Here is a 25,610-nt window from a genome sequence, read left to right as displayed (position 1 = left end):
TACACGACTGAAAAAAAATTTGAACAAGCCGAGACATGAGAGAAAGTGTTTTACCAACGTCACATAGTTATAAATACCTTCTCATAGTTTTATTCTCTGTGTGTTCCTACTGTTTTAATACCTGCAATATTAGATTCCTATCATAATATAATAGTCTGCTGCATTTTATAATCTTAGGGACTGACCACACACACACACACACACACACACACACACACAGCCCACCACTGTCTAGAATGCCTTCATGAAGAACACATAGGAAATGATCTAGGTAGGAAAGAACATTCTCCAAACACCAACTATATATTACACTGAGAAGAAGGCTATTTGCAATACGTCAGAAAATTCTCTCCTGTAGCAGTAATAATAATAATAATAATAACAATAACAACAGAAATAACAACAACAACAATAATAGTAACAGGTAGAATTTTTAGATGCATTAATACATCTAATCCAGACAACAATCCTAGGAGGTAGGACTATTATGACCCCCATTTTTTAAAATTTATTTATTTTTTATATGAAATTTATTGTCAAATTGGTTTCCATACAACACCCAGTGCTCATCTCAACAGGTGCCCTCCTCAATGCCCATCACCCATCCTCCCCTCCCTTCCACCCTCCATCAACCCTCAGTTTATTCTCAGTTTTTAAGAGTCTCTTATGGTTTGGCTCTCTCCCTCTCTAACTTTTTTTTTCCTTCCCCTCCCCCATGGTCTTCTGTTAAGTTTCTCAGGATCCACATAAGAGTGAAAACATGGTATCTGTCTTTCTCTGTATGACCCCCATTTTAGAAGTGAAGAAGCCAAGACTGGAAGAGGTTAAGTAATTTTCCCAATTGTTCACAAGTCCTATAGTTAATAAATGAGAAAGCAAGAATTTCTAAGACTAAACTGTCAGGCTCCAGAGGTGGACCTCTTAACTATTATGCCATATTGACCAGGCTTAATATGAACAACCATGAACAACATGCATGAGACTAATTTGCAAATGAGTTCCTAGAGCTTAAAAAGATGAGTTTCATTCTACATACAAAATTTTAGATTTTTCTTCTTTTTATAGTTTGTCTTGGAACTGCTGATCTAAAACAACAGAATAATTCAACATCTTCACAATTCTCAAGATGCCCTTTCCATATTTCATTTCACTAGACAATTTTTATAACAAATTAATGTAAGATTTCATCCAGTTTAAGAACTATTGTTATTCATTTATTTTAATATTTTTAAGAACTTTAAGTTTTACTCCAGAAGACTGCTTTTTTTTTTTTCAACGTTTTTATTTTTTATTTTTGGGACAGAGAGAGACAGAGCATGAAAGTGGGAGGGGCAGAGAGAGAGGGAGACACAGAATCGGAGACAGGCTCCAGGCTCCAGGCTCCGAGCCATCAGCCCAGAGCCTGACGCGGGGCTCGAACTCACGGACCGCGAGATCGTGACCTGGCTGAAGTCGGACGCTTAACTGACTGTGCCACCCAGGCGCCCCCAGAAGACTGCTTTTTTAATGAAACATTTAGTATCTGTATCTTTTGGTCATCATTCATCATTTTTTCCTGTTAGTGTTCATAACATATCAGTGGAAATTATGCTTGGTTTGGGAACAACCCATGCAGATTATAAATGGGATTACTTTCCTTTAAGGGTAAATGAAAAATTCCAATAGTTACTACACATTTTACCAATGGGAAATTAACTATAACCTCACGTGAGCCCTTTTTGAAACAGAATCTGAATTTCTTTTTAAATGATCAAGATAAGCAATGGCTTCTCATATTTTTAAGATGTTTGGAATTCTCTAAAATGTCAAATTATAAATCACTGTCATAAGTTAGAAATTAAGTTTACTACCAACTCACAAAATAATTTAGTCAAGTAATTTAGTTCAATATAATTTATTAAGTGACTGCAATATGTAATAGCAGTCCCAAACAAGTATCCATATTATGTGCAGGCAGAAATAAATAAAAGGGTTATTTACTGACCTAAATGTGAAAGATCAACCTTTTGTTAGCTCTTCCTTTCCAAGTAGTATATGGACCCCAACAGTCAGTTTTTCACTCACTTTTCAAATAAGGTAAAGTAAAAATTTCATTTGAAAAGAATGAACACGAAGCACACCTATGATGAACAGAACCTCATATTAAATGCTGATAAGATATACCTAAGAATACAAAAACAAGTCCAAAATAATTTTGTCCCACTTTTTGGTGTTACAGTTTTCACTCTGGGCTGTCTTGACCACATTTTTGTGGATAAAGATACCAAAGTAACTTAACTAACAAGGTGAAAGATTTATATACTGAAAACTACAAAACATCAATGAAAGAAATCAAACAACACAAATGGGAAGACATCTGTGTTCATGGATTAGAAGACTCAATATTGTTAAAATGTCTGTACCACCCAAAGTGAGCTACAGATTCAGTGCAAATCCTATCAAAACCCATAAGACATTTTTTATAGAAATAGAAAAAAACAATTCTACAATTCACATGGAATCACACAAGACCACAAATAGCCAAATAAATCCTGAGAAAGAAGAACAAAGCTGGAAGCATCACATTTTCTGATTTCAAAATATACTATGAAGCTACAGTAATCAAAACACTATGGTACTAGAGTATAGACAGCTATATAGACCAATGAAACAGAATAGAGCCCAGACATAAATTCACATACATACAGCCAGTTGATCTTTGATAAGGGTGCCAAGAATACACAATGTGAAAAGGATAGTCTCTTCAACAAATGGTGCTGAGAAAACTGGATACCCAATGCAAAATAATAAAATTGGACTCATACCATAAACAAAAATCAACTCAGGCACCCAGTGGCTCAGTCAGTTGAGCATCCAACTTTGTCAGACTTGATCTCATGGGTCATGAGTTCGAGCCCCACAGCGGGCTAGCTGCTGTCAGTGAAGAGACCACTTCAGATCCTCTGTCCCCTTCTTTCTCTCTGCCCCTCCCCTGCTTGCATGCTGTCTCTCAATCTCCAAAATAAATAAACATTTTTTAAAAATCAACTTGGGGCGCCAGGGTGGCTCAGTCAGTTAGATGTCTGGCTCTTTACTTCAGCTTAGGTCATGATCTCACAGTTCATGGGTTCGAGTCCCACATCAGGCTGTGTGCACTGACAGTGCAGAGCCTGCTTGGGATTCTCTCTCTCTCCCTCTCTCTCTGCCCATCCCCCACTCATGGGCTCTGTTTCTCTCTCAAAATAAATAAACTTAAAAAAAGTTTTTTGTTTTTTTTTTAATCAACTTAAACATAAGACTTAAAATTGTAAAACTCAGAGCACCTGGGTAGCTCAGTTGAGCATCTGACTCTTGATTTCAGCTTAGGTCATGATCTCACATGACCTTAAGCCCTGAGTTGGGCTCTACACTGACAGTGTGGAGCCTGTCTGGGATTCTCTCTCTCCCTCTCTCTCTCTGCCCCCCCCAATAATTCTCTCTCTCTCTCTCTCAAAATAAATTAACTTTTTAAAAAACTTTTTAATTGTAAAAATCCAAGAAGAAAACCTTCATGATATTGGTATTGACAATTATTTCAGGCAACAGGCAACAAAAACAAAAATAAACAAGTGGACTTAATCCCATCAAACTAAAAACCTTCTACACAGCAAAGGAAATAATCAATAGAGTGAAAAGGCAACCTATAGAATGGGAGAAAATATTCACAAATCATGTATCTGATATGGAATTAATATCTAAAGTATATAAAGAACTCCTACAATTCATTAACAAAAAAACTAATAATCTGATTTCAAAAATGGGCTAAAGACTTGAATAAAAACTTCTTTAGGAGCACCTGGTGGCTCAGTCTGTTAAGCTTCCAACTTTGATTCAGGCCGTGATCTCGCAGTTTGATCTCTCTCTCTCAAAAATAAATAAACATTAAAATTTTTTTAAAAAAACGTCTTCAAAGAAGACATACTAATAGCCAACAGGTATATGGAAAAAAATTTCATCATCATTAATCATCAGGGAAATGCAAATCAAAACCATAATGAGATATCATCTGATACTGTTAGAATCACTGCTATGAAAAAAGAAACAAGCAAATGAAACAAGTGTTGGAAAGGATGCATAGAAATTGGAACCTTGTAACACTGTTGGTGGGAATGCAAAATAGTGTAGCTTCTATGGAAAATATAATGGAAGTTCCTCAAAAAATTAAAAGTAGAACTACCATATGATTCAATAATACCACTTCTAAATTTATATCCAAAAACTTAAAATCAAAATCTCAAAGAGGTATTATCACTCCCATATTTATTGCAGCACTATTCACAATAGCTAAGAGACAGAAACAATCTAAATGTCCATTGACAATAAATGGATTTTTAAATGTGGAATATACATATAATAGAGTACTCTTCAGTCTTAAGGGAAAAAAAAAAAGAAATTCTGCAGTATTTGACAACATAGATAGAGCTTAAGGACATGATGCTAAGTAAATAAGCCAGACACAGAAAGATAAATACTACATGATTCTACTTATATGAGATATATAAATTGGTCAAATTCATGAAATCAAAGACTAGAATGGTAGGTACCATGGGGAGGGGAAAGGAGATATGAGGAGTTATTAATGAACAAACATAAAACTTCAGTTAGGTAAGATGAATAAGCTCTAGATATCTGCTGTACAAGATTGTGTCCATATCCAACAGTAATGTATGGTACACTTAAAATTTTTTAAGTATATAGATCTCATGTTAAGTGTCCTGACAAAAATTAATTTTTTAAAAAAGAAAATATGTGTCAGTTTTAAATATTTGAGGTCCTCTAGTAATTCATAGGATGCTTATTACACTATCTAAATAAATATTTTTGACATGTAAGTCTGACCACCTCTCTCATTCTCCCCCCAAAGCAATGGCTTCCCATTGTTTTTAGTATCAAAAACCAAAACGAGGGGTGCCTGGGTGGTTCAGTTGGTTAAGCATCTGACGTCGTTTCAAGTCTATGATCTCACAGTTCATGGGTTCGAGCCCCACGTCCGCTCTGTGCTGACAGTTCAGAGCCTGGAGCCTGCTTCAGATTCTGTGTCTCCCTCTCTCTCTCTGCCCCTCCCCTGCTTGCACTCTCTCTCTCAAAAATAAATAAACATTAAAAAAAATTTTTAACAAAATAAAGCAGTGGTGCTTTTCCAACTGCACTTTAAAATTACCAAAAGTTAGGAGAGCCAAGGTACGACAGAGAAAGACCTGTTAACTGCATTAGGAGCTCATCCTTCCACAGTTACTCTGCTTTGTGAATTAATCGCCTCTTAGATAATATGAGGACTATCTGACAATATTGATTTTTTTTTGGCCTCTCTGAAAACAGCCAAATTGTTTATGTCTTGAAAATCTTTTTGTTTTTCAGCTTAGCATAACTTAACTTCAAACTACATTTAAGTTGAAGAAGCTAAATTCACAAAAAGAGTATACCTGATACACCAGTCCGGGGAGTATCTCTCCAGGAATCATGGAATCCTAAGAGTGGAATGGACCTAAGAGAAATCATAACCCACTCCCGTTCATGTTCACAACTCCAAGTCCTTCTGTGCCTCTCACTGATATGTTCCTGAAGCAAGGGCAAACTGTTCCACACACTTTCAGGGGACGTGGAGCAGAACTTTATGTAAGTTCTGTGATGAAAGAGCAAAGAAAGCTGTATCTCTCCACAAAGATCTAGATAAATAGGAAGGGGTGATCCAGAAAAGGGAGGGTATATGGGAATGGGACTTGGGGAATGAATAACAGGAAACGGAAGAACTGGAGAAAAGAGTGAAAATGAAAAAACAATAAAAACCAAATTCTGGAAACATACACAAATTGGGATAGCCCAGGAAATGAGTCAGAAGAGGCTTGGTTAAAATAAAAAAAAAAAAAAAAAAAAAAAGACAACCAAGGAAAAATAAGGAAAATTAGAATGGTTTTACTGTTTTTGTTGTTGTTGTTCTCTTACAAAAAGAAGCTTACAATTACTATACAAGGCAAAACTTAGAGTTGTTATAATGCACTGTATGTCTCAGGCTGAATTTTTTGAGGTAACATACAATAGTCCAAGGTTATATGCAAACCAGATTAAAAAAATTCAAAATGCAAAGTAAAGCATACCTTACATTTGTTTTTAAAGAACTCACATCGAACAACTAAGAATACTCCTTCAAAAATGCTTAATTTTTCCTTCTCTTCACCAGCTTCCTCACAGTGTATTCACCCACACACCCTGATGTTAGTGGCACATAAATCAAAACTTCCATAAAAATCAGAAATAATAACTGTATGAGCACAGGAGGTTCCTGATTTTGGCAAGACTCCAATCCACATATAGTCCTGGGCCTGATCCACTAACATTAAGAAGCCAATTTGTTCTTAGCTGAGTAATGAGGAAGGTGCTACCAGCCTTATTTTACATATACCCATGTACTTTCTGTAAGGAGCAAGGAGCAAGGAGCAAGTTGTATCCAACAAATTACTTCAGAATTGTCATATGAGATACTGCTGCAAGGTGTATAAACTCCTCCTGTCCACCAATTTGCAACCAGGCAGTGACTGAAGTATCAGAATATTTGGAAAATCTGGCTCAATGTATTTATGACCAATAGCAGTGTAAGGAAGGGATGTACCATTGCATGGGTGTGACATCTGTAGTAGGGAAACCATCTCTTAGGACAAGAAATTTCTATGCAGTACGGGACACTCTGCACCCAGGAAGATCTAATGCTCATCAACAATAAAGCAAATAAAGGTTACCTCCGAAAAACAAACAAAAACTCCTTGAAAGGGACAAGCTGAAGATCATATAGAATCATCTTACTGAAAAAATGTCAAAAAGGAGACACAGTAACTCCCTTTCTGCCAAAGACTAACTCCCTGGGAGGGGCTCCCAGAGCAGTCTTCAAGTCTGTTGACTTGTTTTTTCAAGCCGTTAATGTAACTTGCAGCTACGTTGGTTTGTTTTGTTGTTGTGACATGGTCTCCATAGATGTGCATTGAAATTGTGCCCAGCTGCACTGAAGCCAAGGACCATGCAATCTGGAGGTTGTGCAAGCAAGATTACAAGGCTCCAAGGTATCCAGTGCCTGTGCGGCTCATCTCTTCCACTTACCTCGAAGCTTGGCTTGTCGGGCTGGGGCAACGAATGCTGCACTGGGACCAGATCCAAATGCTTTAAGATAGAGACTACATTTGCAGAGAAGTAAAGCTTTATCTTGATGTAAGGCCTTCATTTGCATGTCTAGGGAATGGTCAGTGACAACCAGGACCAGTTTTAGTGCCTGATTGTTTTCAGTTGCCCCTCTTCCTCTGGTATATAGCCTAATTTGGCCATTTTTATTCCTCTCAGGAGTCCATTACCCTCATGTTTTCTTCATCTCCTGTACCTCTCAAAAAATAACTTGAACAGCTCATTCACATGAGACTGAGTAAATAAAAATAAAGGACATCCAGTTAAATTTTAATTTCAGATAAATAACAAATAATTTTTAGTACAATTATATCCTATGCAACATTTGGAACATACTTACACTAAAATTAACCATTGTTTATTTGAAATTCAAATTTAACTGGCTGTCCTATATTTAATGTAGCAACCCTATACTAAAGAGTAAATGACTCATGTCTTTACTTCTCCCAAGAATATCGACTTCATTTTACCTTTGGGTCAAAGTCCCATATCTTAAACCAATTCATAATTGGGATATTTTTAGCAACAAACTAGAAGAAAAATATGTGATATTTGGCAAGCAATCATTTATGATTGCTCCTCATATGCCTAGCCATGAGGAGTCACCTTTTTCTAAATTGGAAAAGATTATAATCCAGAGACAGAAAGTAGAGCTTCATTCTTACCCTCTTGGACTTAAGGCTACTGATCAACATTTAATTCAAATCAGACAATGTGATTGCTTATGTTCATTGGTGCTCTATCCTTCTATGATTCAAAGATACAAGCTTTGCCCCAAAATATCTATTCTCATAGCATCTTGAGTGGTGATATTAGTTGAGTATCCTAGGCTTCAGCTCACACTCCATCAGCAAAGGTTTTGTACAAAGCCAAGTCAATTGACAAAGCCAAGTATGAAATATGTACTCTTTAAGTCCTCAGAAAGCCTATAGTTAGGGTAAGGGAAAGGGAAGAGTTGTGAAAAGAATGGTAATCAAAGAGAAAATAGGGAGGAGAATGGAGTAAAACAAAGAAAATTGAATCAATCTAAAAAATGTAAATTAAGGGGCACCTGGCTGGCTCAGTTGGAAAGCATGCGACTCTTGATCTTGGGGTCGTGAGTTTGATCCCCATGTTAGGTGTAGAGATTACATAAATAAAATGTTTTAAAAACTTTAAAAAAATAAATAAATAAAATTTAAAAATCTAAATAAGGAGTGAAAAGGACACCAGGGCCAATCCAATTACCTGGAATAGGTGGTTGCCTAGTGGTAGGAGTTAAGGATCACTAAGAAGAACCTGAGAGATGAGCTCCTTCAGCATCTACTCTAGCTTTCTTCTGGAAAACCTTCCTTTGTATTACAGAGGCTGGTGAACAAAAAACTGCTTTTTTCCATGCTTCCTTGTAACTAGGGTCCGGGTACGATGTAGGCTCCATCGTCAGATTCCCTTTCAGAATGCAAATCAAGACTGAGTGACACAAGAGAGAGGCTGGACATGAGGCATCATTCTGTTGCTGCAGATGGAGTGCTAACTCCCTAGTTTAGCAGAAGTGGCTTCCTGAGCACCACTTCTCCATTTGACAGGCAGCGTCCAGATCAAGGCAAGCACAGCAGTCCTTTGATGGCTCAGTTGTGGTGTGGCTTTGGGATTCATTTCTGGAAGCTCACCAGCCTAGAGTCTGTTTCTTCAGCCCGCAGACCAGTTCTGTAGAACATTGAATACCCTGTCATTAATACATTTCGGCTTAAGCTAGCTAGAGTGGGGTCTGTTCTCTGCAACTGAACACTAACTGATACAAGCTGCCGCTCTCAGAGTATCTTTTTCACTAGCCGAATGGTTCTTAAATGGGGATGATTGTGTCCCCTGCCTAGAGGATACTTGGCAGTGTTTGGAGACATTTTGGTTATAACAACTTTTGAAAGGCGAGGATACTATTGGCATCTAGTGGGGAGAGGCGAGAGATGCTGCTAAACATCTAGCAATCCACAGCGCAGCCCCCGCCCCACACACACACAACAAAGAACTATCTAGTCCAAATTGTCAATAATACTGAGATTGAGAAACCCTTATCTAGCCCACAATCCCATTTGAAAATGTATCATTAAAAAAGGGAACATTTGCAATATTTTCACTTAAAAAGTCCCTCTTTCACAATGCAAATAGCCCTCAAAAAAGTACAGGTAAATTTTTGCTCCCACACAATATAGTGCTAAAAACCATATTCTCTTTGTTCTATGATTTACATGATTTTCACAGTTTAATATTTCCGAAAGCATGTTATCCCCTATAATTAAGGTATGCTTTTAATGTGGTGATACTTTTTCTTGCCCTCTTTTCTTTTTTAGTAAAAAAGCTGTTATTAAATCTATGGTATATGTAAGAACTTTACATGTCATGTCTATTGACAAAGCCAAGTATGAAACATATACTCTTCAAGTACTCAGAAAACCTATAGTTAGGGTCAGGGAAAGGAAAGGGGTGTGAAAAGAATAGTAAACAAAGAGGAAATAAAGAAGAGAATGGAGTAAGAGAAAGAAGAAAATTAACTCCATCTAAAAAATGTAAACAGGGAGTGAGGAGGACATGTAGGTTGACTGCAATTACCTAGAATAGGTGGTTGCCTAGGGGAGTCTGTCTAGGTCCTGAAATCAAGGAACTAGGGTAATTTAAACAAGTACTTTCTTGAGGGCGAGTTTGCCAAATTGCACATGGAGGAAAATCACTGACAGTGGGCAAAGGGCACTATTTTCAACTCTGGCTGCACAATAGAATCACTGCAGTGTTTTTCATTGCTCTGGGTGTGAGGCCCAGCCATCAGTATTTTTTCAATGCTGTTTGCAACCAGAGCCAAGAACCACTAATTGAGAGCATCTTGAAAAATTTGGAACCCTCAAGATGGACAAAAGGGAGGAAAGTGGGTGCCACCGTAGGAAGAGAAAAGCGAAAAATGATGGCACATAACCAGACAGACTGCAGAACCTTACCTTTCTGCCCAGGACCAGACCTGGTTACTATCACCAGGCAATTTGCTAATACTCCAGGCTTATAGCTCTTGATTAACTTTCATGAGTTCTCTGGGCCCCCCCAAAATACTACAACTGGAGAATTTAACTTATAATGGATCCTGACAAGAAAAGGAAGATGCTTTTATCTACTCCAAATTTAGCACATATTCAGAAGCAAGATGTATCATATAAATACATTTTCTTTACCTTGTAAACATTTCACTCCCCTACAAAGTCTGGCTCCTGCCTTGAATGAAGAGGTGCTCAGTAAAGATCGGCTAAAGTGAATTAAATCCTCTCCCAGTAAAGATGGACTAAAGTGAATTAAAGTGCTACTGACATAAAATGCATGGCAAAGAAATAAAAGCTCCTTTTAAAAAGAAGAGCAGGGGCACCTGGGTGGCTCATTTGGCTAAGCATCTGACTTCAGTTCAGGTCATGATCTCACTGTCCGTGAGTTTGAGGCCCACGTTGGGCTCTGTGCTGACAGCTCAGACCCTGGAGCCTGCTTTGGATTCGGTGTCTCCCTCTCTCTCTGCCCCTCCCCCACTCATGCTCTGTATCTTGAGGGTGAAAAAAGGTTAAAAAAAAATTTTTTTTAAAGGACAGCAAAAATTCAAGAGCAAACAATAAGGGGAGACAAAGGAACTACCCTGTTTTAACTAGTTCCTTCCTCCACCAGTGGGAAGAAATCTACACTGGTCCAAATAAATGTTGCCTCAGAAATTTGCTGCCACTGCCAGCCCAACATCCCTACTATTTCTTTGCTAACTTTTTAAAGTCAAAACTGACACAATCAATTCTACTGTTTCCCCAATTGCCTCAAGACCCAGAGGACAGACTTCTAAAGCCAGACGTTGGATAAGATCCTGAATTCATACTGTTACACGCAAAGTGGGTGTTTAGGTGACATGCCATGATACTGCAGAGGGGTTCGTTTCAAGCTGTAGAGTCTGAAACTTTCATCTATCTTTTCAGAAACAATCGCTTGCATCATTCCAGCAGAGTCCGTTTTTCCTTGCTTTACATTTATTTATTCAGAGACTTCTAAATATATGCTGGTCTGTTGAAACAGCCTCTGGGCCCAAGTACAATAAAAACATTAATTAAAACACATGGTCAGAAATACCCAGCAGTGAGCCTGGAACAGCATCAAATGAGCTTTGCCATTTAAGTGTCAGTCAAAGAAGATAAAGCCACCTCTGGGTGACCTGTACCATGTGCCCCCTGGATTTTCTGTGGATTCCTGACCAGCTGATGCTGAGGTGGGTGCTGTCTGTCAATAGATGGCCACATCCAATTATCACATTTCTCTACTGACCCCTGATTTGGCATGGTCTCTACCTGCCTCTCCTTTCATTCTGCAATGAGCTAATGAGAAATTCACAGAATTCCCGAATTTGGCAGAGATCTGGGCATGGGAACCTTACATAACTCTTGGGCTTTGGCAGGGCAGGACCCAAAGGGCTGAGTGCCCTCTGCTGAAATGTGCCCTGCACTTTGTGGGCAGTATAACTCTCTCCCTGAGACAGTCCACTGGTTGGTTCTGACTGTGAGCACTTCTGAATACAGAAGCGGCAGCCAAATTAACACAGAATACACAATTTAAGAGTCAAAGGGAATACCATAGGGGATAGCATGGATTTCAGAGAGTCTATACTATCAAATTTGGGGAGGACCCACTTACAAAATAAGTAATAAACCTTCACTCCTGTGTGACATAGAAAATTCCCTAAATTCCAAATTTGTTTACACAGCTAATTAGGCATGAAATTTTGAATCTAGAACAGGCCTGTTAAGAAGATTTTGTTATATGCAGACATGTTCTGTCAAGGGTGCTATCCAGTGAGGGATGCCATCAATGGGTAGTATGACTTTATAAAAAGGTTCTACTCTTTCCTTAAAGGTTTGCAAGTAAAATAAAAGCAAAAGATCTTGGCTTCCTTCTTTTATGTATGATTTTCTCACAAATCTCCCATGTTAGAAAAATAAGAAAATAAATTTGAAAGAAAACAATAGCAGATCAATGCTAGGTAGGAATAGTATTTCATAAGTGGTGAGAACATATTTGTTGTTCCACTGGATCCTGTATTATTCATTTCTCTCTTTTTTTCTTTAATGACAAATGTGCCCATATCTTATTACAAAGAGGTTACCACCAAAGAAGATAAAAATGCTTTTTATCATGCATCTGGACCAAATTATATCTCTGGAACCCCTTTTCAATTAGCCATGGTGTTTTTCACAATTTTGGGATTTCATCATGTGCTGCCTGCTACTACATTCTGAAATGCCAGGCTGGTACCTAAGAGGAAAAATAACATTTTCCTTCACTTTTAACCCACATTCTGACTTCTCATGCTGAATTCAATCCCTAGTTAATTAGTTCAAGAGCAAGCAACTTTAACCAAGATTTGGTATTACTTTCCTGTTTCTGAGAGCTGGGCTTTCCCCGAATGTAACTCTCTTGTTACCCTTTGCATTTTAAATAAGCCATTTTGGAGCAAGGCTCTTGTTTTTTCTTTAATATATGCGCCCCTCGGGGCTGCACTGAAGCTTGTGATGGCTCTCTGCCGGCAGGCAGTCGGGGCAACAGAATGTCTGCAAGATCCAGCTTTGTCCAGCAGTTGGCATCCATTGTGCAGCCCCAGCTGAATAGGAAGATTGCAAGTTAATTTCCTCACAAATGCCGGGTGCCTGGTATTCTAGCATAGAGTCCTAAATCTTGCTTAGGTTCCTCCATTTTGTTTTTTTTAAACATGCACTAACATTTCCTTTATTATTAGTTCCTGGAGTAATAAAGTATTCCACAGAAGTCAATTTTTCAGATAACTGAAGACTTACCAATGTAAAAGTTTGGTAGAAACTCTAAGATGTTAAGTAGTTCTCTTGGGTCTCAAACAAGTTATGCTAAATGTATTGGACTTTGTCTTGATGATTTAGGGTCATCTTTAAACTCAGTAATAAAACAATGACAGATGCATAGGATTATTTGCCCCTACATTCAGCAGGCCACTATACTTTCTTGGTTACTTTCGCAAATGTTTCTATTTTTATTTCTACATCTTTCCATATATGAAAATTCAGGATTCACTTTGCACTGATGTTCACATGTCAGCCCCAAGAAGCAAACTTTGGGTTTATTGCTTCCAGCACGCAGATGACTGGGAAGCCAAACAAGTTTGTTGAAACAACATCTATGTTAAAGGTCAATTAGTTCTGGATGGCATTCTGAGCCACGGCCCTCTCATAAATACATAAGCATCAGTATATGAATGTGCAGCATCTATTATGGTTGCTCAAAGTCCTTTGAGCTCTTCCTCAGCTCTTCATCTGCATCTCACAGCAGAGAGATTACTTGCCCTCGGGTATTGCAGTGTCAAGCTAGTGTAGCAGTCAGCAACCAATTTGTTCACTCTCAGAGTTCTTTTTTCTTCCTATTTTTGTCCTCCCTTTGTCCCTCTGATTCCTGCTTTGAGCTATTTCAGTAAGTATTCAATTATCCAGCATAAGGAAAGAAATCATAAAGGAAAGAGCAAAACATCTTACACCATACAAATCGAACTCTGATTTGGGCAAGGGAGTGGCGGAGGAGAGGGGCAGGAGTTAAGGGCTGGTGGAAGAAAAATGAAAGTACATTGAAAGAAAAGATTTTACTTTTTAAATTTGCCTCTCATCTAAATGGAAGCATGAAGGTTGTCATACTCCCAAAGGCACCTGCCTCTCATATGTGGCCATCTTCCCCATTTATAAAATCTCAACCTTTTTGATTAAATTCTCAATGTCTGTTTGAAATTCCTGTCCAAGACGACCTACACAAAGTTGACTTTGAATGTAAAAAGCACCCACATCAAAAAAAAAAAAAAAAGGTAAATGCTATTATTCAACACCACACACTGTGATGCTGGCACTGGTTGGGGATAGGGTGACCAACTCATCCTGGTTTGCCAAAGACCAATCTAGTTTTGAAATCCAATTTCCCATTCCTAAAGAACCTTCTCAGTGCTAGGCAAATTGGGACATTTGGTCACTCTAGTGAGGGATGATCCATTAAAAGTCTCTCATGTTTTCCCCCAGGTGGTCAGTTTTACCTTTAGAGCAAAATTTTTAATTTTTACATCTAGCATTTCCAACAATTCAAAGACTCCTTCTCCTTTTCTCCTTCCACCTAGTCAGGATAATTCTTTCTTAGTAACATCTTTACCATCAATGTCTTTTCTTACCACCACCAACTTGGAAATTATCCCCTGATCTCAGGCTATTGCAAAACTTCCATGAAGTCTCCCCATCTTTACTCCAGTGTACATGCCCCGTTCAGATGATTTTTTTCAAAGCTCTGTTTTTCACAAGGTTCATTTGAAGTTCAACCTCCCCCATGAAGTCTGATATCTGCCCTGGCAGGACAATAAGCATGACCATGGTGGGAGAAAGGAGTATCAGAAGTGTCAGCTGCTCAGCACTGGTTGGGGTGCTATGGGCCCAATTTAGGCTATCACCACCCAGAAGCAGCTAAGGAACATAATTAAGCCAGGCTGCAGTGGGAAGAGATAGGCAAAGCAAAGAGGTCAGTAATCCAGAAAAGGTGGCCTGCATCATTCACCAAGCCAAGGAAACTTAGCCACAGACACAAAACCCCAGTGTCCATGTGGATATCCAAGAGCCAGGGTGTGCTTCCAGCACACTAGAAGCAAGAGGGTCATGCCCAGCACATCCCTGGAACAGACTTTGCCCCACAGTCAGTTCAAGGCAGGACAGGTTACATGAGAAATGAAAGGGAATTTTGGTACCAGGAGCTGCCTGTCTCATCCTTTCTGCAGTTATTGGGTTCTAATTTGGAAAGCAGCTAATATTTTAATGTATGCATTCTTTAAATGCAAAGACTACATCTTATAATTCTCTGTATTCCCCACATCTAGCACACTATGTAGTCATTAAACACTTGATTTAAATAATAATAAAATGCACCCCCATGTTCTAAAGGCCACGTGCATAGGAAAGATGAGAAGGTTATGGAGACTCCACTTCTTTTCAGGAAGTCTGGAAGTCATCTGCCTGGTTGGAGTTTAAGATGCACTAATCAGCAAGTACCGACTGGACACAAATCCTCCCTTTTCTCTTTTTAAAGCTTCAGAGCAAAGCATCAACTCTCCTACTTCCTTTTTTATCTTAGTTTAAACCCTAAGTACTACTACTAATAATAATAATAATTAATAAAACTTTCACCAAGACTACAAACCAACACCCTAACCCAAAATAGCTTCATTTTTTCATACTATAGTGTTTATTAGTACTTGCAATTCAACCAGAGGGAATGAAAAGTTGGTCTAGTTCAGTTTCTCAACTTGAAAGTTTTCAGCATACATGCTAAATCATTTCTTGAGCAAATGTTGTGGTGTGTTCATGCTGAGGATCCCTTTAAAATAGTCAAGTCTTAAAAAGACTTTGCTGAGAATATATTTTTCATCCAAAAGCATTTACCTAAAAAAGACCCAAGTTAAGATAAAGGTCTATTGTGTTAGTTTTATAAATGTAATCACTTTCTTTATTCACCAATTTATGAAGTCTCTTGAATAAAGAGAAAAAAGTAGTGATAGTTAAGATTTATAAATAATGTACTAATGGAAATGCCTCAAGTGAAAGCCTTGTTTTAAGTGCCAGAGTAAATACCTGCAACTGTAAAAGAGAACTAATACCATATTTTGTATTCTATCAAAAAAAAAATGTCAGATGTAATTTTGGACAGTTGCTGGAGAAAATAAAAAAGGAAGACTTCAAAATGAATCTCTAATAGGAATATGCGTGACATACGTAATTTTGGAAATATTATTCACCTAAAGAAAGTAACTGCCCTAAACTTCCTAAATCATCTAAGCCATGATTTCTCAATCTTAGCACCATTGACATTTTGGACAACAATTCCAAATTTTCCAATTGGAAAAGCAAAGGTCAGAGAGTTGAAAAGACTTGAGTTAAATCCAAGTGGCACTAGTCTTAGATATATGACTTTGGTTTCATTTACTCTGTTGTACTCATTTAGAATGGGTATAATAATTCTATCTCAAAGGACAATTAACATAATTATGTGAGACAAAGTATATATAGTAAGAAAAACAAATCAGATCTCTTGAACTCCCTCTCCAAGAGAAATGAAATTCTAACCACAAGTGCAGTATCTACCCAAATTAACTTTTCTCTTTCAAATAAGAAAGAAAAATATCTCAAATTAGTGCAGACCTAAAACAAAGCATCAACAACATCCTGCACCAACAATAATTATGCAAAAAAAATGGAGGGGTTAAATTCCAAAATATATAAAGAACTTATACAACTCAACACTCAAAAAAAAAAAATCCCATTAAAAATGGGCAGAAGACATGATCAGACATTTCTCCAAAGAAGACATACAAATGGTCAACAGACACATGAAAAGATGTTCAACGTCATTCATCATCAGGGAAATGCAAATCAAAACCACAATGAGATATCACCTCACACCTGTCAGAACGGCTAAAATTAAAAACACAGAAACAATAAGTGTTGGCGAAGATGTAAAAGAAAAGGAACATTCGTGCACTCTGGGTGGGAATGAAAACTGGTGCAACCATTATGGAAAACAGTATGGAAGTTCCTCAAAAAATTAGAAATAGAATGACCATATGATTCAGTAACCCCACCACTGAGTATTTACCCAAAGAATAGGAAAACAATGATTTGAAAAAATACATGCACCCCCATGTTTATTGCAACATTATTTACAATAGCCAAAATATAGAAGCAACTCAAGTGTCCACCAATAGATGAATGGATAAAGAAAGATTATATATATACACACACACATACATATACACAATGGAATATTAGTCATAAAAAAATAAAATCTTGCCATTTGCAACATGGATGGGTCTACAGGGTATAACGCTAAGTGAAATAGGTCAACTAGAGAAAGACAAATATAATATTATCTCGCCCATATTTAAGAAACAAAACAAATGAACAAAGGCAAAAAAAAAAAAAAAACAGATTCTTAACTATAGAGAACTGTAGAGATGGTCCAGAGGGGAGGTGGAGGGGGGGATGGTGAAATAGGTGAATGGATTAAAAGTACACTTCTCTTGATGAGCACTGAGTAATGTATAGAATTGTTGAATCACTATATTAAAAATGATCAACCCCCTTCCCTCAAAATTAATGAATACAAAAAAGATGACAGAAATTTGAGAATAAGTGGATACAATATTAATAGAATACAATCAATACAAAATCAGTTAGTAAATTTGATAATCTTTTATGGAAACTTTAAGGTAGGAAGAAAAAATAATATCTAAATAAAACATAATGTCTTATCTCTTCTATACAGTATTTAAAGTTTCTTCAGTTGTAGAATTTATTAATTTTTTTAATTTTAGTTAACATACAGTGCAATCAATATTGGTTGCAGGAGTAGGATTCATCACTTACATACAATACCCAGTGCTCATCACAAGTGCCCTCTTTAGTTAATAATGTTTTTAAAACAGCTTTATATATCTGTGTTAATACTGTTTTTTAAAAAAGAAGATTGAGGGGTGCCTGGGTGGCTCAGTCGGTTAAGCAGCCTACTTTGGCTCAGGTCATGATCTCGCGGTCCGTGAGTTCGAGCCCCATGTCGGGCTCTGTGCTGACAGCTCAGAGCCTGGAGCCTGTTTCAGATTCTGTGTCTCCCTCTCTCTGACCCTCCCCCGTTCATGCTCTGTCTCTCTCTGTCTCAAAAATAAATAAACGTTAAAAATAAATTTTTTTAAAAAAGAAGATTGATTAATCTAAATACATTTAGTTAAAATTATCTTCCAGCTTTTTTTCAAAAGCTTCCAAACTGAAGCTTACTTCTGGGGTCATAGGTATATTCTATTTCTTAATTAAGGGGTTGGTTATACAGGCACATACATATGTCATAACTCATCAATTGTTCATTTAAGATCTTGCATTTCACTATATGTGAAAAATATTATATAGATACACCTATACACATTTACAAGTGTATATAAATGTTTCTGTATATATTTATGTATGAATTTGTGTGACTGTGCATGTGTGTATAAAACTTTTTTTTTAATTTTAATATAGCTGTAAATTTATGTGATCCAGGTCTTTTTCCTCTCCTTCAAACAAGTCTGTTTTTTTTAAACAAATTTTAATTGTCAATAAATTAATACACTAGAATAATGAATACATTGGAAAGAAAGAAGGAGAGAAAGAGAGAGAGGAAAGGGAAAGGAAGGGAAGGGAAAGGAAAGGGGAAAGGAAAGGAGAAAGGAGGAAGAAAGAAAGAAAGAAAGAAAGAAAGAAAGAAAGAAAGAAAGAAAGAAAGAAAGAAAGAATGAACAAGCTGGTCCACAGAAACCATGTAAATAAAAATGAAGAATAATAGCCAAGAATTACCAGATATTTGAAGAAAGGTTCTAACTTTAAAAAAAGACAAATTCTGGAAAAAAAAATTTCAGCATCAAACTACATGAGGTTAAAATAAAACCATTTCCAGACAAAGTCTCATGCAAACTCTTAAGCACCCTTTCTCTGGAAGCTCCTGAGAAATGTGCTCCACTAAAATGATGCAATAAACCAAGAAAAAGGAAGATTCAACACAGTAGAGAAACAATTTCTTGAGAAGGAATTCACAAGATGGTGTCAAAACAAATCCTAGTAACCAGATGTGTAACAGGCTTAAAAAGCAACCAGTCCTGACTGAAAAAAGAACATGAAAGATGGTTGGATGGATTTCTCTAGGAAGCAAATAAAATGGAACTTACAGATTATGTTACAGATTTCATCATGTGGAACGCTGTATTGAGAGCCACTTACCAAGAATCAACCATGGATTCAAAAAATATAAAAACTGAGCAAATGAAAATATAAAAAATTAACTCCAAGAAAACTTAGAAATTGTATAAGAAATGCAATTATAGTATAAACTACATATATACACACTATATATACATACATATATACTATGTTTTAGTATGTTTAAACTTATATAGCATGTATATGCTATATAGTATATGTAATATAGTTTATAGTATAATCTACATATAATATAAAATATATACATGTATTTGACTAAATAATATAGTATATACAGTATAAACTATATATATAGTATATACAGTATAACTATGTGATTATATATGTAGTATAAATTATGTGTGATATATATACCAATTATATACATAACAGTTATAATAAATCCCTGAATATTGATTCAACCAAAAATTGTGATTCTACTACTTTGGAAGGAATGGAATGGAGATAGGAGCCGTAAGAAAGCCAAAATAAATAATATATAAATAATGTTAAATCAAACAATAGCAGGGGCACCTGGGTGGTTCAGTTAGTTGTTTCTGACTTTGGTTCAGGTCATGATCTCACGGTTGGTGGGTTTGAGCACCACATCAGGCTCTGTGCTGACAGCTCAGAGCCTGGAGCCTGCTTCAGATTCTGTGTGTGTCTCTCTCTCTGCCCCTCCCCCACTCGCACTCTGTCTCTCTCTCTCTCAAAAATAAACAAACATTAAAAAAATGTTTAATCAAACAATAGCAGTATTTCCATAGTATTTTGATATTAGAAGTAAATACTGCATTAAAATGCTGAAGAGTGTGAAAATAGTTATTGGAGGGAGGCAGGGGAAGACAGATGGATAAGAAGCAATGAAGGCTGGAGACATTAAGAGAATATTGGACCCCACAACCCAGCAATTGCAGTACTAGGCATTTATCCAAGGGATACAGGTGTGCTGTTTCGAAAGGACACACGCACCCCAATGTTTATAGCAGCACTATCAACAATAGCCAAAGTATGGAAAGAGCCCAAATGTCCATTGATGGATGAATGGATAAAGAATATGTGGTATACACACACACACACACACACACACACACACACACACACACACACACACATACATATATATACATACATATACACAATGCAAGTATTACTTGGCAATCAAAAAGAATGAAATCTTGCCATTTGCAAGTATGTGGATAGAACCGAAGGGTATTATGCTAAGCAAAATTAGTCGGTCAGAGAAAGACAATATCATATGACTTCACTGATATGAAGAATTTAAGAGACAAAACAGATGAACATAAGGGAAGGGAAACAAAAATAATATAAAAACAGGGAGGGGGACAAAACAGAAGAGACTCATAAATATGGAGAACAAACTGAGGGTTACAGGAGGGGTTGTGGGAAGGGGGATGGGCTAAATGGGTAAGGGGCACTAAGGAATCTACTCCTGAAATCATTGTTGCACTATATGCTAACTAATTTGGATGTAAATCTTTAAAAAAAATTTTTAAAGAAAATATTGGATTTTTCCTAAAGCTTTTAAGTATTATTTGACTTTTCAAACTGTGTGCTCATATTATTTTGATGAAAAACATGAAAGTATTAATTTCTTATGAAAAGAAAGAAGGGAGAAAGAAAATAATAAAATTCTTCTTAAAACTGATTTCTATACATGCTATAGTGTTAAAAAATTTTATAAAAGCATTATAATAACACAACCATAGTTCTAGATACTGCAACTCCAGAAGAAAACAACTTTGCAGCTTGTAAAAAACTCATGCTTAGTATTGAAATATTCAATATTCACTGAGTGATGGTTCATAGGAAAGCACCCTGCCTATAAGGTTTTGGTTACAATTCCTCCTCACACCCCATCCCATGTGCTTCATAAGGGTTTGAATCACATGCTCCCAATGGTACTGAGGACCTAAAATACATTTCCTACTGCTGTGGCAATTCTCACATTCCTGTACGCAGTAAATAGTCCAAAAATTAATTTACAGAAGGTTTTGGACAAATCTACTTAATTGATGGAGATTGGAAAATGGAAATTATTCATAGAGTCACAAGAAGAAAACCTACCATTCATAAAATAACATCACTGTAAGCATTCCCAAGGAAAAGTATGCATGCTCGCTACCAAGTAATCCACAAGGAAAACAAACCCTCTATTACATAACTCTTATTTTACCTTTCGTAATCTTTGAGTAATTAACGTGGAAAAGATTTGTTTTCTGGGCCACTCTACAGACAAATAGGCCTAAGCATGTGATGGACTTGGAAAGCAATGAATCTTAACAAATTTGCAGTTGAATTATTGAACTGTTAAGACTACTGAGTTACACAGAAAGGATTCAAGTAGATAAATGAGATTTTGTTACCTTTGTTTCTTTGCTAATTTTGTTTGTTGCAGCTGCTTGTTGCCATGAGCACCAAAAGTTATGATACTGCAATTCACACTGAATATGTTTGTTTGGAAAATAAGGTTTTACTTACATAGTTGAGGTTCATCAACCACATGAACTGAGAGTGGGAGGTTTGCACACACACCATAGATTTATTTGCCAAACGACTGATCTTGTTTATTTTTAGATGAAGTACAAAGTGGTGCTTCTTCAGTCTAGAGGATCTCTTCACTGACTCATTTGAGAAATATTTGTTGAGTATCTATTATGTACTATGTGCTACTATGTACTATGCACCCTAGGCTCTTTGCTAGGTGCTAAAAATATAACAGTGCAGAACACAGCATTTACAATCTAGTGGGTTAGATAATTCAGCAATTAAATAGGAAATTATAATAGGATGCTTGAAGTGCTTGGAACATACATAATAAAAACACTCAACATATCCTAGAGCACAGGAGTAGGGAGGACTTAGGGAAGTTTCCTAAAGCAAGTGACATTGAAGGATGGCAGGAAGTTATCCAAGCAGGATAGAGAGGAGACACAGAGTCTGAGGAAGGCGAGAGGCCAAAGAGAGCAATGAGAAGGCCACTGCAATAATGGAGAGGGAGATGACAGTGACCTGGACTTTGCTGATGGCAGTGGTGTCAGAGAAAAAAAGATGGATCTGAGAGTTATTAAGGAGTTGTAACTGGTACGATTTCATGACTTATTAGGTGTGAGAGATTAGGAAGAATGAGGAATGAACCCAGCTCCAGGTTTCTTTCTTGGACAATTGGGTGTCTGGTGAGTGTAACTCACAGAGCTAAGGGATCACAGGAGAGGCAGGTTGAGGAGGGAGATCATGAGTTCAGCTCAGAAAATGTTGACTTTGAGGTACATGGCAGACATTCACTTAGAGATTTCTAGTGGGCAGTTAGGAGTACAGGGGCTGAGGACAAGACATAGATTTTGAAATCATTATCTCAGAGCAGACAGTTTAGATTAGATCATTCAGAGAAAGACTAGAGTGGTAACAGTAGGGGCCAAAGGACAGGCCTTGGGACCTACTGACCCTTAAGGAACTAGTGGGAAGGAAAGCAAGAAAGAAGCCTGATGAAGAACAGAAAGGAGAGAAGAGTAAAGTATGAGATACCACAGAGAGGTGAATTCAATTCAACAAATATTTATTGAGCACCTACTATGTGCCAAGTATGAGCTGTGAGGCAATGAGGATAGACCAGGGAAAAACAAACATAGACCTAGTCATTATCATCAAAAAGAGAAAAAGTGGCCATGAGATTTGGGATTGCAGAGAATTGTGTGGCTTCTGCAGCAGCAGTTGCAGTGGAGAGAGGAAGTGAAAAGTGTACATGACCATGAAAACAGTCAAGAATAAAGAGCAGTAACCAGAGGAAACAGGGAGCTGAGGATGAGGGGTTATTCTGTTGGTTTTGTTTCTTTGATTCTTAATTATAATGAGGGATTTGAATGTGCTTCTACACAAAAAAGCATGTGCCATGGAGAAAAGGTTAAAAGTACAGAGAAAAGGTGGGGTGGGGAGGAGATTGGTGTTGATGAAGATAGTCCCTGGGGGAAAAACAGGAAACGGGGTAAGGAAGTATACAGCTTATCTTGAAAGTCTTCCCATATTATCTTCTATCCTGTTCTAGCCTCATACCAGCTCTGAAGGATACAACCAGCTGTACAAAGACTTCCCCACCTTGCCACTAGAAACACTAACCAAGAACCTTTAATCTCTAAACCAGTGGAATTTGGAAATAATTAGTAGACCTGTCATGCCTCAGAGCCAAGACTTTCACAGTGTTATTAACTTGCAGACCTTCTTTCTCACCCTTACCAATCCCTAAACCATAAGATGACCAGATCACTTCTCTGTCCCTTCCGCCTAGCCTCCCTTGGGACAAGAAGGGTTCCTCACATTCCCAGGGCACTAGTACAAAGAGTGGGGCAGGCAGCTAAGGAGAGAATCCTGCTTAAATTCCACTACACACATACACACCTATGCCTGGGTCTGGAATCTCTCCTATTTCTCACCTTATCTTGAGAAAGTCTTCTTAACATAGCTTTGCCTGGTTCCTTCACCATTGCTATTCTGCACTTTAAAATCATTCTCTATACCAGTCCCCCCAAAAGAAGCTCCCTTTGGGCCTCTAGTACCAGCTTCAAACTGGACTAAATTTACCTCACTCCTATTTAACCTTCATCCACCTTTCTTCTAACTTCCCTATCTTCAGCTTTTGCTTCATAGATTCCCAACATGACTTAAGTCAGGGCTTCGTGGTACTTCCAATGGGATTCTAGAGCTGATAAGGAAATTTGCATGGTCTTGACTGAAGTCAAAACATAAAATAAGGCTCAAGTGAAATCACCTCCTTTTGCTAGCCTAAAATCTGATCATTGCATGCTGTCTGTGTTGGTTATGAGCTGAGACTTGATTAGTTCTTGACTGATAGAAAGGAAAGAACATTAACTCAACCACAGCTCAGGTTTCCACTGGTCATTTATTAATTGTGTGGGTTTTGGTAAATTGCTCAGGTTCTCTGAGTCTTACTTTTCTTATCTGCAAAATGGGGGTGATTATAGCCAGAATTTCTGTGGTTTATAATGTTGTAAACACTTTATGAATAACCCGTGACATCCTCACAACAACCTCATAACACAGGTTCTATATTATTAACAATTAATACTTGACGAGTTAAGTTTAAGCCAGATAGCCTTACTCCAGGGCCTTCCCCATTAACAACTATGCTTTAAGAATTAATATCTTCCCTCTCACTTTCAGAGCTATAGAGAAGAGTATGAAATATGAAATAGTGTAGAAGAAAACACTTGGTAAACTGTTGTTTAATGGATACAGAGTTCCAGTCTTGCAAGACAAGAAAAGTTGTAGAGATCGAGGGCCGTGACAGCTGCACAACAATTTGAATATATTTAACATTACTGAACTATACACCTAAAAATGATTAGGATGAAAATTTTTTTGTTATGTGTATTTACCACACTTAATTTTCTTTAATTTCTAAAAAGAAAACACTTGGTAGATTATAAAGTGCCAAACACATGCAAACTATTAAAAATGTTCTTAATTCTTTATAATTTATAAATCAGCAGTTTCCCCAGAAAAGGATTTTACATGATTTACTTTCATTCCTTCTCTATCTAGAATAAATTATGGAAATTGGAGAAGGCTAGTGTAAACTGACAGTGTCTGGATTTCAACAGCCCCAGTGGCAGAACAGAAATGAGTAGGAAAAAGTGGGTCCATGTTGGTTTTTACATGACAATCTGACAATTTGCAAGCCTGATGGCAAATACATTCTCTGGCCACCTTCTACACTGTCCAACAGAGAATAGAATATGCTTTCAAGAGTTAGACTCATCTTCTAAAGGGAAAGATGAAAGCTGAGGCCAAAGCCAAAGGGGAAATGACCTGGTTTATATTTTGGAAATATCACTAAGGCTGCTGGATGAAGGATAGACTTCAGTTCAAGAGTGGAAACCAGCAGTTCAAGTGGAAGCTGTTCACGTCAGTGTAAACCCTAGTTTCGAATCTGTTCATTCATGTCCATCCCTCCCCACGCTGAGGCTAAGCGCTCCGTCAAAGATTGCCAGCATCATGTGTGGGTGGTTCCCAGCAGTGTACACATTTCTTACTCTTGCCTCCACTATGATAGGTCCTTATGTCATTTATGATATTTATGCCATTGTATTCCCTGTATGTCTTTGCTTTCTTCTAAAAATATTTTATTAATAAAAAGAATATATTCATTATAGAAAATTCAGAAAATATAAAAATCAAGTGTTCTTGGCTAAGTAACACCAAACTAGCTAAATTGGCCCAGTAACTTCAAAAAAATTGGTTTCAGATTCTCTCCAGAGAATAAAAAAAGTGAAGCTCACTCTTATTTTTTGGGTGAATTAAGTTCTGAATTTTTCCTTGAAGATTTATTATCTGGCACTCTGGTTGCATTCCTCTTTTAGAACAATGTCATGAAGGGCTATTAGGTTTCCAGATCAGTCCACAAAATCCTACTTAATGTATAAGGGAGCTGAACTATAGGATGGGTAAAGCTATGACACCAAGCCACCAAACTCTAGTCTCTTTCTAGAAGGAAGAGACTTTGCTGGCCATTTCTGAACCACCAGCACTGGTGCATATTGGACATGAAGCAATGGTGATTTCTAACTTTGACTTTACAAAGAGAGA

The 25,610-nt window shown here is 37.3% G+C and overlaps 1 long non-coding RNA gene across 1 annotated transcript in view; it reads right to left on the bottom strand.

The window, feature by feature from the left end:
- Positions 1–1,493: 1,493 nt before the first annotated feature.
- LOC106976773 (uncharacterized) overlaps positions 1,494–25,610 on the bottom strand; it is a 96,949-nt gene continuing 72,832 nt past the window's right edge. The window contains exon 4 of the long non-coding RNA XR_008289319.1: positions 1,494–19,044. This is a non-coding gene — a long non-coding RNA (uncharacterized LOC106976773). The remainder of the gene's footprint in view (positions 19,045–25,610) is intronic.

The sequence above is a fragment of the Acinonyx jubatus genome, chromosome A3 (genome assembly GCF_027475565.1).
Source record: "Acinonyx jubatus isolate Ajub_Pintada_27869175 chromosome A3, VMU_Ajub_asm_v1.0, whole genome shotgun sequence".
Taxonomy (NCBI): Eukaryota; Metazoa; Chordata; class Mammalia; order Carnivora; family Felidae; genus Acinonyx; species Acinonyx jubatus.
The sequence above is the reverse complement of the archived record's forward strand: the minus strand, read 5'-3'. Positions and strand labels throughout refer to the sequence as shown.